The 16,754-nt window shown below is 33.7% G+C and overlaps 1 protein-coding gene across 1 annotated transcript in view; it reads left to right on the forward strand.

Moving 5' to 3' along the window:
* Window positions 1-16,754, forward strand: part of LOC127833738 (hepatic lectin-like) — a 449,559-nt gene that overhangs the window by 374,211 nt on the left and 58,594 nt on the right. The gene's annotated exons all lie outside the window — the stretch shown is intronic.

Raw genomic sequence — 16,754 nt, forward strand, 5'->3', positions numbered from 1 at the left:
CTCCAGTAAGCATGTGTAATGTCTAATAGACTGAAATATTTGCATTCAGCTAACTGTGACGTCACGTCGTCAAGTGTTGGCATAGGGTAATGTGGTCTTCGAATAGCGTCATTCAGTGCTTTTGGGTCAAGACATATTCTTAACTGTCCAGTGTTCGGCTTTTCGACCACTACAAGTGAATTTACCCAGTCTGTGGGTGTATTGACCTTAGCAATTATGTCATTGTTTTCCATTCGGTCAAGCTCTTCGCATAGTCTATTGCGTAATGCTTCCGGAACTCTCCTAGGAGGATTAACGACTGGTATAGCATCTGGCTTCAAATGAAGCTTGCAAGTGCCAGGGATGACCCCAATACCTTCAAAGAGGTCTTTGTAATCTGATAACACACTTTCTTTATTTAATTCTTGGGATGGGCAATCAACAGTACATGTCAGCTGAATTAATCCTAGATCGGTTGATGTTTTCAGACTTAAGAGAGGTACCGACGGGGAATCTACAACATGAAACCACGTGCTCACAGTTTTGTCTTTGTGTGAACATCGCAATTTGATTTTCCCTACAACTGGAAGTCTGTTACCTGTATAGGCAGTCAAATGTCAGTAGGAGGTTCCAATGGGGAATGAATGTTCAGGCCATTAAACTCTTTCTTCGGCAGAATGTTTACTGAACTTCTAGTATCAATTTTAAAACTAATGGGACATTTATTAGGGCCAATGGGGAGACGAATCATTGCACGATCGGTAGAACAAAATGTGCTTACCGTGTCAATATTGAATCCATCTACATCCGATGTTACATCATGACTAATTGTGTGATTGTCCACAGTGTGTATATTATTGTTTTTAGAACGGCAACACTTTGCGAAATGGTTAAGTTTGTTGCACTTGCGGCACTGCTTTCCTTTTGCTGGACACTGTCCAAAGTTGTGAAATGTATCACAGTTGAAACACGGCTTGTGTTTGGTAGGTAGACTTGGACCTCCGTCAGTAGCTGTCGTCCGACGTTGTTGTCGTTGGCGATGCGGTTGCATCGGTCTAAGGTGCACTGGCCTGGATCGGCACGCGTCTACTTCGTTGTTCATGGAGCGCAGCTGCTCCCTTGAGTACTCCAGACTTTGCGCAGTCTGTACGGCTACATCGAGTGTCAACCCTGCACCGATGTTGATTAGCTTCTCGCGTAACTTTGGCGAATTTGTGCCAAAAACGATCCTATCTCGAATCATTTCGTCCGTCTTTTCGGCAAAGTTGCAGTCTTGTGCAATAAGTTGCAAGCGTGTAATATATGCATCAATGGAGTCGTTGTCCTGCATCTGTTTGTAAAACTTGTACCGGGCAAAGATCGGATTTAACTTTGGCTGCACGTAATTTCTGAAACGTTCATAATATGTTTTTATCTTCTTTGCATTTTCTGGTGAAATGTCTTTCCACGTGCTGTGAATGTCACGTCCTCTGTCACCAATCCATAATAAGAAATATGATACATGCTCTTCCTCTGATTTGTTCTTCAAAGGTCCACTAAACATGAGTTTCACGTGACGTTCAAATTTGTCGAATGCTTCGGGTAAATTGGACGAGTTCCAGTCCATTCGCGGAGCTTGGATAAATCACTCAAATTCTGACACCATGTTTCATATTTGAATGTTATGCGTAGTTGTTCTTTCACTCATGTGAATAGTCTAAGTAATAACAAACACAAATGTGCGCTATACTCTTTAATGATGTTACTACGTTGGTGGCTCAAGTGAGACTGGCTTATCAGCTCACTGTACAATGTAATAGTAAGGTTATTCAAGCATGCAGCTATCTATAGTCTGTATCTAGTTACACTATGCAACAAATGCCACGGATATGTAACACATATTCAAATAGCCCACTTCATGTAAAATCAGGTCACTGGTAACAAAGATAACACACTTTTAGGCCTACACTCATAGACCCCCAACTGTTTGTGAAGACTGCAAAATGTTATCTGTATGTCTTAATTGACTCAAAGACGTATTGTTATTTTTAACTTTTTTTATTGATCAAATGTGAAAAAGGGTAACTATTAATTATTTAACCAAGATCCATTTCGTATATGTAATGTTTAATACATATCGATCGTTGTAGACGACTTCTCATTCGCATAGTATGCAGTGTTGTTAATCGCTCCATGTTAGCAATGTTTATTTTATTGTTTGTTTTCCACAATATTTTTGAAAAAAATGTTGGCATAATGAATGAAATATACGGTTGTTTACTTTTGATAAAATTTGTTATCAGATTTGTAAACAACGACAAAGTATATATTTTCTTTATAAGGCGAAACGTGAAACAATAAAAGGCCTTGCTATTGTACTCGAAATAACACGTCACGATTCTAACTTGAAATGTCGCGGCAGAGACCGACGCGTATCCTCACGCCGCATAAATGTTATATTAAAAGGCAATTTTGGACGGTGGAGCACCGGGGCGGGTAATGTGGACATGGCTGGTCATGAAAGACCATGTTGTCATAAGAGATGCGCAGTATTCATTTGAATTCTATTGGTGAATAAATGAAGATGTTATTTTAAAACAAAATTTTGGGTGGGCGGGGTATATGTGGGCGGGGCGCCCCAGGGTTGGTAATGGGGCCATGCATAGTTGAGATTGACCGTATTGCCATAAGAGAAGCTCAGAATCAATTAAAAATGAATCGGTGTAGAAATAAAAAAGTTATAGTTGGGCAATTTTGGGTGAGTGTGGCCTATTTGGGCGGGGCCCTGTGGTTGGTAATGTTAACATGGATGGTCGAGATAGACCGTGTTCAGTAGTAATTTGAAATCTATTGATTAAATTAAGAAGCTATGTAAAAACAAAAAAAATTGGGTTGGCGTGGTCTATGTGGGCGGGGCACTCCAGGGTTGATAATGCGGCCATGCATAGTTGAGATCGACCGTATTGTCATAAAAGATATTCAGTATTAATTTGAAGTAAATCGGTGCAGAAATGAAGAAGTTAATGTAAAATAACCTTAAAAATGAGTGAAACTCTCTGACCCGGCCCAACCCCAACCTCCATTGGCCACTATCTGCTACTACACTATTAGCACTAGAACCTTGAAACTTACACACGTGGTAGATATGAGCATATGTGCGACGATGCACTATTTGGAATTTTGATCTGACCCCTGAGTCAAAAGTTTGTAGCATGTGCGTCGCATGTTTTTAGTCAAATTAGTGAAAATGTTCTCACTTTACGCACATGCATTATGCCGCGTTTTCTCAGAACACGACACAAATAATAGCACTCTCTTGCAATTTGGAAGCACCAGGGATTCCGCTACATGATGCAAATCCCGACATCATTATCAATTTGTCCCTGGTCATTTTGATGAACTCATAGATAAAATTTACACTTTATTTTATTGTGAATTCATATGTAAATGAATTTGATTAAAAAAATACATGTCGCTGTTTATAAAAGTGACACTTCGCGCGAAAATTACGTCATTAGAAAATGCATTGTGGGAATGTTTTGGTTAAAGTTACCGGTGGATAAATTCCACAATGCGCGGTTAGGTTACTTTGCGGTATATCGTGTTTATACAATCGAGTAACCTTGAAGGTTACTATACCTGAATAAACGCAAACTTACCAATGTTTGAATGTTACCGAGCGGTAACTTTTTAACCAGCGTTTCTACAATCGGGTGCAGGGGGTCAGTGGTTCGAGCCCTGTTGAGGGTTACTTTTTATTATCCTTTTTTTAAGTTGTATTCTTGTTTTTTTACTCAAGATTTTTAGGTCAAATGTTTGAATTTATCAATATAAAGCATTTAATGACACGCTTCAATACATGACAAAATCTGTTGGACGGTTTCTTTAAACGGCCACCGGAAAAACTTTGCGAAACCGAAATTTCGCAAACTTAAGTACCCTTTTTCTTAAAGATTTGCTACTTTGAGACATAGCTTTATTAGCACCGTCTTTAATTAGGCTATCTATTTAAAGTACAGATTACTGTGAACTTAATAATTGTGCAACGGTGATGTTGATCCATTATCGTTGTTAATTTAAAATGTAGACAAACAGTTAGCAATTAATGAAATCAGTTATTTTGGAAGTAAATCTAATTTTTTCTGTACAGTAGCCAGGTGGATGTGTATTGAGCGGATAAGATAGGATCACCACAACAAGTTTCTAATACACAGTATAGACTTCCCCTATTATTATTAATTACCTGATTGGAATAAATAAAGTGTTAAAGATCATTTCATGTGAAAAGCAGGATTTCTGCATAATTTCAATCGTTTTGCTTTTATACACAATTTCATGGAACAATGAACTCGTTCAATGACACGTGATTTTATATCAATTATAAAACATCACGTGCATCATTAAATATTTTTTTTTAATTATGAAAACATATATGTTCTACATGGTTTTGTTTAGTTTTTTTTCTCAACCAGAGAGACATTATAAAACATTGTTATATATAAAGCGCTTTACTTTTCTACATTACATAAAGATATATCGATTTTTTTGTTAAGTGTACGTGCTTGACATATTTATAAAAAGGCAGTGTTTATTTTTGTAATAAAATCGAAAATTGACATTTAATTTGATGCAATCCACATTGTTTAGCGGCCAAGCGCAGTATTCCGCTCTCGGCGGCCGATGGTGTATTGCAATATATACAATGAAAAGCTGGGTTTCTGACATAATTTCAATCGTTTTGTTGACGCGGAAGTGCTTTTTGGTGGCCAAAAATACTATTGTTCCCTTTATTTAAACCTAAATCAGTATTTTTTTACACTTGAAGGTTTGTACAGCGGGGATTTCGGTACCGACGCGGGTTTATGTGCTTGTTAAGAATTACCGAAATCCCTGCTAAGAGGCAACATATTATCCTGATTTATGCTTTGATTAAACATTGATAACTAAATTGCAAAAGTGTATAGCATATTGTAAATAAGGTAGTACGATATCATTTGTTTCATCAGATTTGTTTGGAAAATACTTTCTGAAGACTTATTATTACTATGTCATGTTATATTTACATATACTTTTGTGTAACCAATGTTTTAAATGTACATTTTACCTTTTTTACATTCGTTTACACATTTTTCACATTAATAAACTATTTAATAATGGAAAAAAATATTCTGATAAGAGTGTTTAAATGATTAACACTAATATGATTGTGTACAAATCAACATTAATGCAAAGCCAAAACCCAAACATAATGACATATAGACCCTTTAAGGCGTAATATGGGGGATTGGCGTAAACATGGGTGATTTCGGCTCTGGGCGTACGAATGTAGCAGTACCGAAATCCCCGCTAATTATTTTCCAAAAGAAGTAACCGAATGGGAGATAATACATGTCACTGGTTGCTTATAAAAAAAAAACTATAATAATTTTGTTGACACTTGAAGGTTTGTACAGCAGGATTTCGGTACCGGCGCGCGTTTAAGTTCTAGTGTAGAATTACCGAAATCCCCACTGAGAGGCAACTTAATGCTGTCAAGAGTGCTTAATAATTAAAATTAATATCATTTTTTTGCACCTTAACATTCATGTGAAGTCAAAAACCATTCATACCGATGACCTATTGACCCTTTAAGGCGTAAATATGGGGATTTCGGTACTAGGCGAGCGAATGTAGAATTACCGAAATCCCCTTTTCATCATCGCACATTAGTGTAACATAAATTTTAACACAATATATGTAGGGAAACTCATATGATTCGCGTAATGTGAAAATGATTATTATGCTATAATTCGACCACGAAACTTGACGTGACTTAATACCGGACATTATGGAATGGAGCTTCGCTTGCCGTATTTGACATAAGACCCATTTTCGCAAATTATCTTATCAATGCTTATATGAATTTGATTGCTATAATCTAATGCGTATTCGACACGGAATTATTGTCAAGGTTTTTCATTTTGTCAATATTTATCATAGCAGGGGACATTGCTGACATCAATATGGATACTGTTTTCATTTTCTGTAGAGAAATGATATGACTTATTATCAAGATTATTTTATAGTACGGTAGCGTTCTCTTCGCAAGTGAGATTTATTTGTACTGGTAAATTGCTCTTATACTCACCATTCGGACTCGACGATCGGCTCGAATAAAAATGTTAGTCGCTTAAAAGTACAAATTCATCATATTGAGCACGATTATTATTATTATTATTATTATTATTATTATTATTATTATTATTATTATTATTATTATTATTATTATTATTATTATTATATAGCTTTTAGAAACTTATACCTTAAAAAAAATCCCATTGGAAAAAAAATCCCATGGGAACAAAAATCCCATGGGAAAAAAAAATCACATGGGATTTTTTTATTATTTTAAAACACGATATAACGCGTTGAAATCGCGAGAAATGCTCATCATTTGTTAAAAGGTAGTGTTTCTGAAGGTTACATGAATAAATCTCTAAAAATCAGAAAAAAATCCCATGGGATTTTTTTTTCCCATAAAAAAATGGGATTTTTTTTCTATCAAAGTAAATTGAACGAAAATAAGCACAAATGCTTTAACAATGCTTAAAATCGATAACTAAGCACAAACGAACGTGTTTTATGTTTTTGAAAATCCCATGGGATTTTTTCTCCCATAAAAAAAGCTGGAGAAAAATCCCATGGGAGAAACCAAAATTCCCATGGGTTAATGAAAAATCCCATGGGATATTACAAAAATCCCATGGGAACCCCAACTTTGCAAATAAAGTTCATAGTGAAGAAAACGCATTTAACAAGCAAAAATAACCAATTATTAATCACAAGTTAGACTTTTATCTTATACTTTATCACAAATAAGCAAACCTTCAAGAAAAAGGGTACTTAAGTTTGCGAAATTTCGGTTTCGCAAAGTTTTTCCGGTGGCCGTTTTTAACTGACATGTAAGGCCACCTTGCTCATACGCTGATGTAAAAGAACGACCTAGTTTTGCCCATGAGCTCAGTTCCATCTCTAAACTTAGAGGCAAGTCCTTTATCAAATTAAGGCAACAGCTTAACATTCATCTATAGTTATTCGAAATAGCTCATTTAGAATCATACTCTAAATACTATTATTTCATTTTGTCTCTTAACGAAATAATTAAACAAATCTTCTAACACTTTAAATAATGAACTAAAATACAATGTTCAGGTGATAATATAATAACTGCCTTTATGAGAATATATTTATGTATTTACTAATGTAATTAATAACATACATATTTTTTTATTTCGTGCAACGTGCGACCATACAAGTTAATAATTTATCATTCAGTATTTTTTGCATTCCTTGTATGGTAGAGGTGTGCAGCATTTACGGCTGTTATACAGTATACAGTTCCTAAGTACACAAGCGTCCAGAGGTTGAACTCAACAGTATAATACCATGTATTATGCGAATAATGTGCATACATCGTGAAAATAACTGTGTCTCTCCTAAATAACAATGTCAGTGTTTAAGAAAATCAATTGAACTCATCATAGTTGTATGTTAACAATATTATGGAAACAAATCCAATACAACACTAAAGTAAAAAATATCAAAACCATGACTGGCCTGGGGCGGTATTCTGAGACTTTCTTAGACAAAATATTCGCTAATAATTCACGTTTTGTCTAAGTATTTTACTATAACTGTAATATTTTCTTAGTTATTGTCTAAGAAACGTTCTAATCTCTTAGAATTTTCTAAGAGTCGCCAAATTTTACTAAAAAAGTTAAAAACCTCAACACCTGTCTTAAACTTATAGAATTTTCTTAGAGAAAATTTTTATCTGCCATTTTGTGCTGATTTATGAGAATAAATATCGAATTTTACGTCAAACTACCACAGGGAAGTTAAATTTAACATGTTTAAACAGTCTTTACAATTTAAATGACGTTAAAATTACTAATATGTAAATATGGTAACATAAATATCAATTTCTCGTAAGTTTACAAACGCATTTTAACTCTGGGAACGCCACAATATATATGTTGACAGTTATTATCATTCTAGAATGTATTTCTATGTCGAAACCTTCACATTACTGTTTTACAAAATACGAAACTGTATAGTGACGAAACCTCCTTGGATACATTTCCTTCACAACAAATATGGCGGACGTATCAGTTTTGTTTACATGTTGGAAAACTATAAATAAACGTTTCCAGTACAGGAACATAACGATGCAAAAGCACATCATCAATTGTGCTTTCAATTTAAATGCTCATAAGTTTATCAAAATGTGTGGATTGAGAAATTGGTAACAATTCTTAAATTGGAGAAAGTGTAATATAAATCACATGTCAATTGACTACTATTTTCTTTTTTAAAGTTTTCTACTGAATTTCTGAAAAAACGTGATGTTATTTTTTTGGTTTCCATTTTGAGTTATTGTCATGCTAGCGTTGTTTATTTTGTTTGTTGAACTGTTCATATTAAATTTGTAATTAGATGGCTATGTCATATAATCACTCATACCTGTCCCAACAAATGAAACCCCACCTAATGAGGAAATTAGCAACCGTTGCATCCCACTATCATGTGTTTATGATTATGTTTTCTCCAAATGTAAACGCTGATGTAAATAAACAGTTTATTATTACACAATTGTGAGAGAAAACAGGACATATTGCATGTTCCTAAAGTGTCGTCTCAGATTAGCCTGTGCAGTTCGCATAGGCTAATCCGGGAAGACACTTTCCACCTTAACTGGATTTTCGCTAAGTGGAGACCTCATTTAAAAGAAAAATTCCATAAAAGCGGATATTGTCGTCCCTGATTGGCCTGTGCGGACTGCACAGGCTAATCTGGGATTACAATTCACTCACAAGCATTTTGCGCAGTTTTCTCAGAACACTACACGAGTATGTCTCTAAAAGTATTATTTGTGTATTTGTTTTACACGAAATAATATGAATATTAACCTTGTTTATTTATTGACTTGTAGATATAAATGAAAGACTCGATAGCTATGAAAACCTCACAAACATGGAGGTTGTTCAACGATATCGTCTAGATAAGGGTGGAATTGATCGGCTGAACGAGGAATACGGTAACCACTTATTGCCAAGAACACTTGGCCAAAGAAATGTCTCTGCACTAGAGAAAATAATTGTCACCCTACGCTATTTTGCGTCGGGTGACTTTCAAATAAATGACGGAGAAATCCATAAATTGTCACAGCCATCCGTGTCAAGAGCTGTGTCACAATTGACAGAGATGCTGGCTTACAGGGAAACAATGTCAAGACACATTTCATTCCCAATCAACATTCATGATGTAACCAGGGTGAAGACGGACTTCCAAGGCATAGCCATCTTTCCCAATGTTTTTGGCGTGGTTAATGGCATGCAAGTCCATATTCAAGCTCCGCATCTCAATGAGGATGCTTATGTAAACAGAATGGGATATCATTCGATAAATACCCAGGTAAAAAAAATCAATTAATGAATTTTATACATTTATTTTACATATAGAAGCATAACTGCCTTCATTCATACATAGTTCTCCAATTTTCATTATGCACTCACATGTCTGCATACGGGATTTAATTGAATATCTATGATTCCAGTGTTTTACTTATTTAATAAAATGATGCATTTTACAGTGACATAATCAAACTTTTTCAATGTTATATAGTCTTTAACTGTACTGTGCAATATGTGAATAACTCTCATAACTCTCAGATTGTACAAAGCTGTTTTAATTGATTTCCAGACTTTAGTGGACACTATATAACTTTATGGTACTTGGCAGAAAGGTAACTCTGTAGTTCATGTTACAGTCTCTGTAATTTGAACTCAGGGGTTAGCTCCCTTTTATTTCGCTATAATTGTATGACGATTCTTTGTTATATAATTTTTTAGTTTCTTATAACTCGATACTTCAAATTGGCAGCATTTTATTATTATGCTTATTTTTTTATTGTATTTTGTGATTGTATATATGCTGATGAGACTGTAATAAACTAATAATAATGCATAAAATCACTGGCAAAAAATGGATTTCAAGACACACAAATTGCCACATCTGTTTAATTTTAGGTGATATTAAATGGCCAAGACCGACTAATTGATATAGTTGCACGGTGGCCGGTGTCAACCCATGACAGCCGGATTCGAAGGAAGAGTGTCGTTTTCCAACTCTTTGAACTTGGACATGTGGCTGGCGATCACAAATATCTGCTCGGGGACAGTGGCTACCCATGCAAGCAGTGGTTACTCACTCCTTATTTAAACCCAGCAAATGCAGCACAGGTTAACTACAACAGGTACATAACAAGGAGTTTTTATTTAAACAATAAGATGATTCATATTCATTGTCTACAATTATTATTAGAAATACGAGAACATATTTTTGAATGATATATTGTGAAATAACACAATAACAGGTTATGGTTAGCGCTTTTTGTATGTATGCTAACAACTAAATCCATGGCATAATATAAGATTTTTATTTCATGAGGTTTTGCAATACATACAATAATAAATAAAGTATTTATATAGTGCAATAATAATATCACACAATGATTGTGATTTAAAAAGGATATCAGCAAAAAAAGTTAACTTGTTTTTAATAAATGTAAATTTGATATCACAGGGCTCACAAGATAACAAGGTCAAAAGTTGAACGAGGAATTGGCCAACTCAAGAGAAGATGGGGAGTTCTGCATGGCGAAATTCGTTTGAAACCTGAAAAGGCTTGCCAGTAAGTCATTTATTTATTGCCAAAAACAACAACATTGAATAATGTAAACGAATGATATGATTAAACCAAACATTATTTAGTTATGTATACCTAAATCACCATTACCAATACCATAAATAAAGCATGATTCACTATGTAGTATTATCTATAAGGTATGACCCTTTAGTTATGAAAAATGTACAATTATAAAAATGATGATTTAACATTAACATCACATTTATTTGAAATAAAATAACAACATAATCATAATACACTGTTATATGTAGTGTTCGATGTCATTTTTTATGAGTTATCATGGCATGTAGAGTGTTGCATAACATATGCAAAGACATGAACATTCCAATGATTTGGGATGATATACCAGACAACATGCAGCAGGAAATCCCTTACCATGGCATACAGAATGGGCTTCGATATAGGGATTTTGAAGCACTAACATATTTAAACTAAGGTACGGAAAAACAAATAAAGTAATGACTTAACAATTTCAATATGGACATAAGAGTGAATATCAATATACACATTAGAGTGAACAACTGTAAAAAAATATCATTAACTTGTTACCAATTTTGGAAATAAAATATAATTATCGAACTGTAAAAGTATGTACCTTTCAACAATAAAGAACAATAAAAATGAATGTATAAATGAAGACCATTTTATTGTTTTTCTAAATAAGTAAACGGAATATAACTTGTCAGTAATGCTGACAGAAATATATAAAATAAAATAGTCCATACATTTGTTAAAAAATGTAATTTTTATAAGAGTCTATATATTATTGTATACTGTAAAAGTGTTTTAAAACATAATGAATATTTAAGCATTTCATGCTTTCAAAATTGTTTTCTGTATAAAAAAATGTATTAAATTTTCATGAAAACAAATGCTATTTTAAAGTATTTAATTTTTTATGGACTAAGGATTTTGATAACAAAAATAAAAGCGAACATTAAAAAACAAAAACATTTATGGTGACTGGAGCCTTTGTGTTAACTACTGAATTTCAAGAATGATCTTTTTATTTTCAGTTGCTCCAAAGACATCTCCTGAAGTTGTTCATTTCCATGACAGCTGCAGTGACATCTGACAAGTAGAATTAATTAGTCATACTTTGACATATGTACAAGACTGAACAAATACATGTGCTAAGGATTATATAGTTTATTGAGTATCAACAAGCGTAAACTTGACGTTATTTTTTGTTTTATTGAATATAGCAATTGTTAAATCTAATAAAACACGGTTGAGTTTTACGATATTTATTTGTCAACAAACAGGTGCTCCCCAACACTCTTAATTGTTTCCCTTACATTCACAAAAACAATGTAGGAGTATTTCACCTATATTGTATACAAAGTTACAATGGTATTTACTTTTTTACAATGAGTTATTCTTGAGTTTGATTAAATTTATGTTTGTTTATTATAATATCATTCACATGTTGAAAGGCATTGTCAAAACTCATTGACTACAAATGATAATTTGTATACCGGTACACCAAACATATGATATTATGTATTTAACTGTTTTGTTTTTTGTATTTTTTTATAATAAAAATATATTTTTGTAATACCTCTTGAGAGAATTCACTCCACTTGGCCCTGCAACCACTTCCATGTACTGTGTATGGGAAGGTATTGCTCTGAAAATAGTTTGTTTCATGAAGCATATATGTAAGTGCACAAATAATTTTGCTACAAACAATAAATGAAGCATTTTATATAATTATCGGTTATGTATGATTTTTGTTTGCACTTGTTTTTGTATGATGTTTTTAAGCAGGAAATAGATAAAACTGAACTTATTTAATAATTGTGCTTGTTTTTTCTGTAGTTTTTATTGAACTTTACTTTAATGAGTATGAACCTTAAATACTTATACTGTTTATCTGCATTTAACTTAATAGATAATAAATAAGTATCACACACAGCTGTTAATGATTCCAATTGACTGAAGCTGGAGTCAAGTGCCACACCTGCAGCCCCAGTGATTGATGGCGACTCGACTCCAATAACATTCATGACCGCCTCTGCCATGATACTCATAGTTGTTTGCACACCTCCTCCTTAAATAAAAAAATCATTGAAGAATTTCTGTATGTGTGGTTTAAATTATATAATCACATTTATGAATTTATTCCAAACTTAAATGAGAGTTTCGCTCTTGCATAATTTTTAACTTGCTACTATTAGTGTATGGTAATGACTTAATTCAAATAACTGAATTTTTGGAGGTGTATTGGTACATCATTACCAACAGGTTTTTATTCGACAGCAAAATTAAATAATGGCTACATTTTTAAACATGACATGATAAGTCTTAATTTTGTTGATACATATAATCTACATGAAGAGGACTTTCATTTTCAAAGTGATATACAAGACATACATGTATATGAACAAAATACTGGGTACTCATTTCAGATGTAAAGCATAACAATTTATAATATTCTTTTCCTTGTTATATAAATATTTTATTTCTCATTTTGCAATTAATTGATGACTACCAGTCAGTGCACGGTCTCTCACGTGATCCGTATATATAATTCTATGCTTTGCCACCAGGTTCAGTCACTTTTTGTCCAGTTTTTCAGCTGATCTCAGCTTGCTCGCTTTCGTATTGTAAAGTTCAGACACTCTTGCCCACATCTTCTTTTTTGGGGGCTTGTGATTCCTGTTATTAAATATATTTATTTCATTCATAAAACAATTAACATGCTATAAGATTCTGTTGTTTAAATGGTAGCAAATAAAGGAAATAAATTGATATGAAGATTTTTATGTTTATTATTATTATGATCATTGAAAAGAAAATTATGAATATGATAAGATTATCTTCCATTTTTAAGTTCATGAGATTAGAGAATGGGAATGGGAACTTTTTGGGATGAAACTATACTTTCCATCATTCCAACAGGGTGACAGTCATTTCCGCCCCCCCCCCCCACCCCGTTGCCCCCATTAGACGTTTCACTCCCATTTTGTGGGTGAAATGTGTACATAATATGAAAATGTATATGAGAAGTAGATATTTGTAACAAAGTCATGGATGTTAGAACTTTTAGCTTAGTTCTTCTTGAAGGGTTTGAGCTTTATCAGTATATTCATACAGATCAGTGTCAGTAGCTGGGAGTTTGATTATTGCATCTACTTTAAGCTAGGTTGAAATATTTGTATAAAGTTACTTGTTTAATAATGTACAGAAACAGCTGTATGTTCCATGGTGCAATTGCAAAATCTGCTAGAGACATTTACCTATTATTTCAGGGCAAAAAAAAAACCTCTCCGCAAGGGTCCTCTGTTTATTGTGCTTAACCAAAAAGTCGCTTTCCCATACAAATTTTTTATTTAAATGATGCACTTTTCTCTAAATTTCTACTCTATCTCAGTATTTTTCATTCCCAAAAACCAGAAAAGTGTGTCTTTTTCACTAAAAAAAATGCTGTGGCCCTTTCCCCAAAGTTGGTGTTTTGGCCCTGAATTTGGTTACCTTCAGTAAACCTGTGTTTGAGAAGCTCATGGTTGGTCAGTCCGTTTACCCCCACTATCTTCCGCCATCAAACTACACAGGACAAGACAGTCATCCAACGAGTATTTATGTTCTCTTTCCTTTTTGTTGACGCCATGGTTGTCGAATGATTGTAACAGTTGTCGTCCCTTTACATTCCGCGTGAAATGTTCTATTTTTAGAAACGGGAATTCCAATTCTTGACGAATTACGGCCAAATATACAATTAAAAGAATGTGTTTAAAGCCTTAAAACACATTACAATCGCGTATTTAAATGACACATATTGTTCATCGAAGTTGCCATATTGTTTTGCTTCGCAGTAGTAAAACGCGCATGCTCACAACTGCAAAAAGCGCTCAATCTGTCGATAATACATTTTTTTTACGAACGGAAATAGTTTTATTTTCTAAGATCGTTTATTGTCTTAGAATGGTGTTAGAAAAATTCAAAGATGAAAATCTTAGACAAAAATCTTTCTTAGTGAAAAAAATAATTAGAATTAGAAAATTCTATATAAAAAAATCTAAGAAATGTTCAGAATACCGCCCTGGTCTTTTTATTTTATGGATTTCACATACAACAGACCAGACATACACAACTAATAAAATTCGGTATTGAAATGAATTATTAATAATATTATGTATTAGGTATTAGAATAAGTTATTGCAGTAAACGTACACATTGATTTAATTGCAGTCAGTATGAAAGCGTTTATCCGACGAAACTGTTTTATTTTTAACTATTCGTTTTATTTCAACAACTTTGAAAACGATTGGTTCGAACGCAATATATGCTTATATAAATATATGCATATGTTGATAGTAGCCATCACCTGATGTTGAATAGTGTTGCAAAAACGCTCGTAATTTAGCCTTCATCTTATTATGTGTTGTTTAATCGGACGGTGATAATTCATTAAAAACGAAATTAGCGAATTTACAGTTATTATAAATTATATTATTTATTGACCTTTGCTAAAAGAAAATACTAAAAGACTGCATATTTGACAAATATTTCCCATATCCGTCGTCTGGATACTTTCGGGATAACTGTTTGTAATGTACAATATGGGCTCCGTTGACACCCATATTGGCATTTCAATTAGCGTATGTTTCTCGTATCAGCAAATGTGGGCCGTAGTTGCCGATCTATAGGACTATCTGGATTGTATTCCGATGTCACATACGAATGTCCGAAAAAAGAATTATGTAAGCCGTTGACATCCTTCGTTTTGTGCAATGAACGGTATGATGCTTATATCAAATACTTTTGTTTCATTCTTGATATGGGGGAAAAAACAACGATCATTTACGAGTATTCACTACGCACTAAATATTGAACATGTAAGGAAATAAATTTGAAAACCCTGCACGCGGTTAATGAGGTTTAGAATGGCACAAACATTTAATCGAAAACATGCGAAAAGGGCTTTCAGACAGCACGTAAAAAGAATGGCATGCAATCAATTTTTTGAGTAGACAACGTATAAGGAACTAGAGCTATCAAAAACAAATTATTGAAGACAAATACCATCGACGCCGCATGCCATTTTATAAAGGTTGTTGATATAAAACAATTACCACATGTGCGTGGTCAGTTTTTGGGGCATGGTTAAAACTATGTAGGGGACTACATTGCTGTGCAAGAAGTTTATCTACTAAATAGTATTGTTGCTGCAGAAAAAGGCTTTCTCTCTTTTCTCCCTCTCTCTCTCTCTCTCTCTCTCTCTCTCTCTCTCCCTCTCTCTCTCTCTCTCTCTCTCTATCTTTTTCTCTTTCTCTCGCGCTCTCTCTCTCTCTCATTTATTTTCATTCAATTTATTACGCAATTTATGACGTATTTCTTTGACGTAATGCCTGTGACGAAAAACACAAGTTTAGCTATTCGGACGTAAAAGGTTTATATTAAATATTTTTGAAGCATCGAACGAAAAATAGACAATACTAGGTCGGTGCCGAATAAATCGAAGTTTATTTTGCGAAGCTTAGAAAATCTGAACCACGAGCCTTGGTATATATTACAAATATCATATAGCTATACTAAATATTAACATCGATATATTGTAGTTACCAAGGACATAACTTTTGATTTTATTTTTTATGCAAATATATCTAACCTTGTTACCCACATGCCTTTACCAGTGCATCATGGGGAAAAATTGGACATACGTTTGAGAAGACTACCCTAACATGTTACTAATATCAAAAGCTGTTAACCTCGTGTTTGCGTACACGTTATTGTGCTAAAATGTATATTTATATAAATAACGTAACCGAGCGTCCGAGTTAAACATGGGCTTAACTTTCGGATAAAACAACATCAGTGATCGTTATGTGAAGTGTTTGTGGATATTCTTTTTACAATGGTTACATTGAGGATAGGAACCTGGTGTGGAAGTGCTTGTTTTATATTTATGAAAATTGTCAAAACTGTATCATGCTTTCAGTAAATACGATTGGCTGCATTTTATAAATAACTAAAAGCGTCTGTATCGATGTTTTGCGGTTCCTGTACATAACGAATCTACCAATACTACACTGAGTGTATTCATG

This window comes from Dreissena polymorpha, chromosome 6 (assembly GCF_020536995.1).
Source record: "Dreissena polymorpha isolate Duluth1 chromosome 6, UMN_Dpol_1.0, whole genome shotgun sequence".
Lineage (NCBI taxonomy): Eukaryota > Metazoa > Mollusca > Bivalvia > Myida > Dreissenidae > Dreissena > Dreissena polymorpha.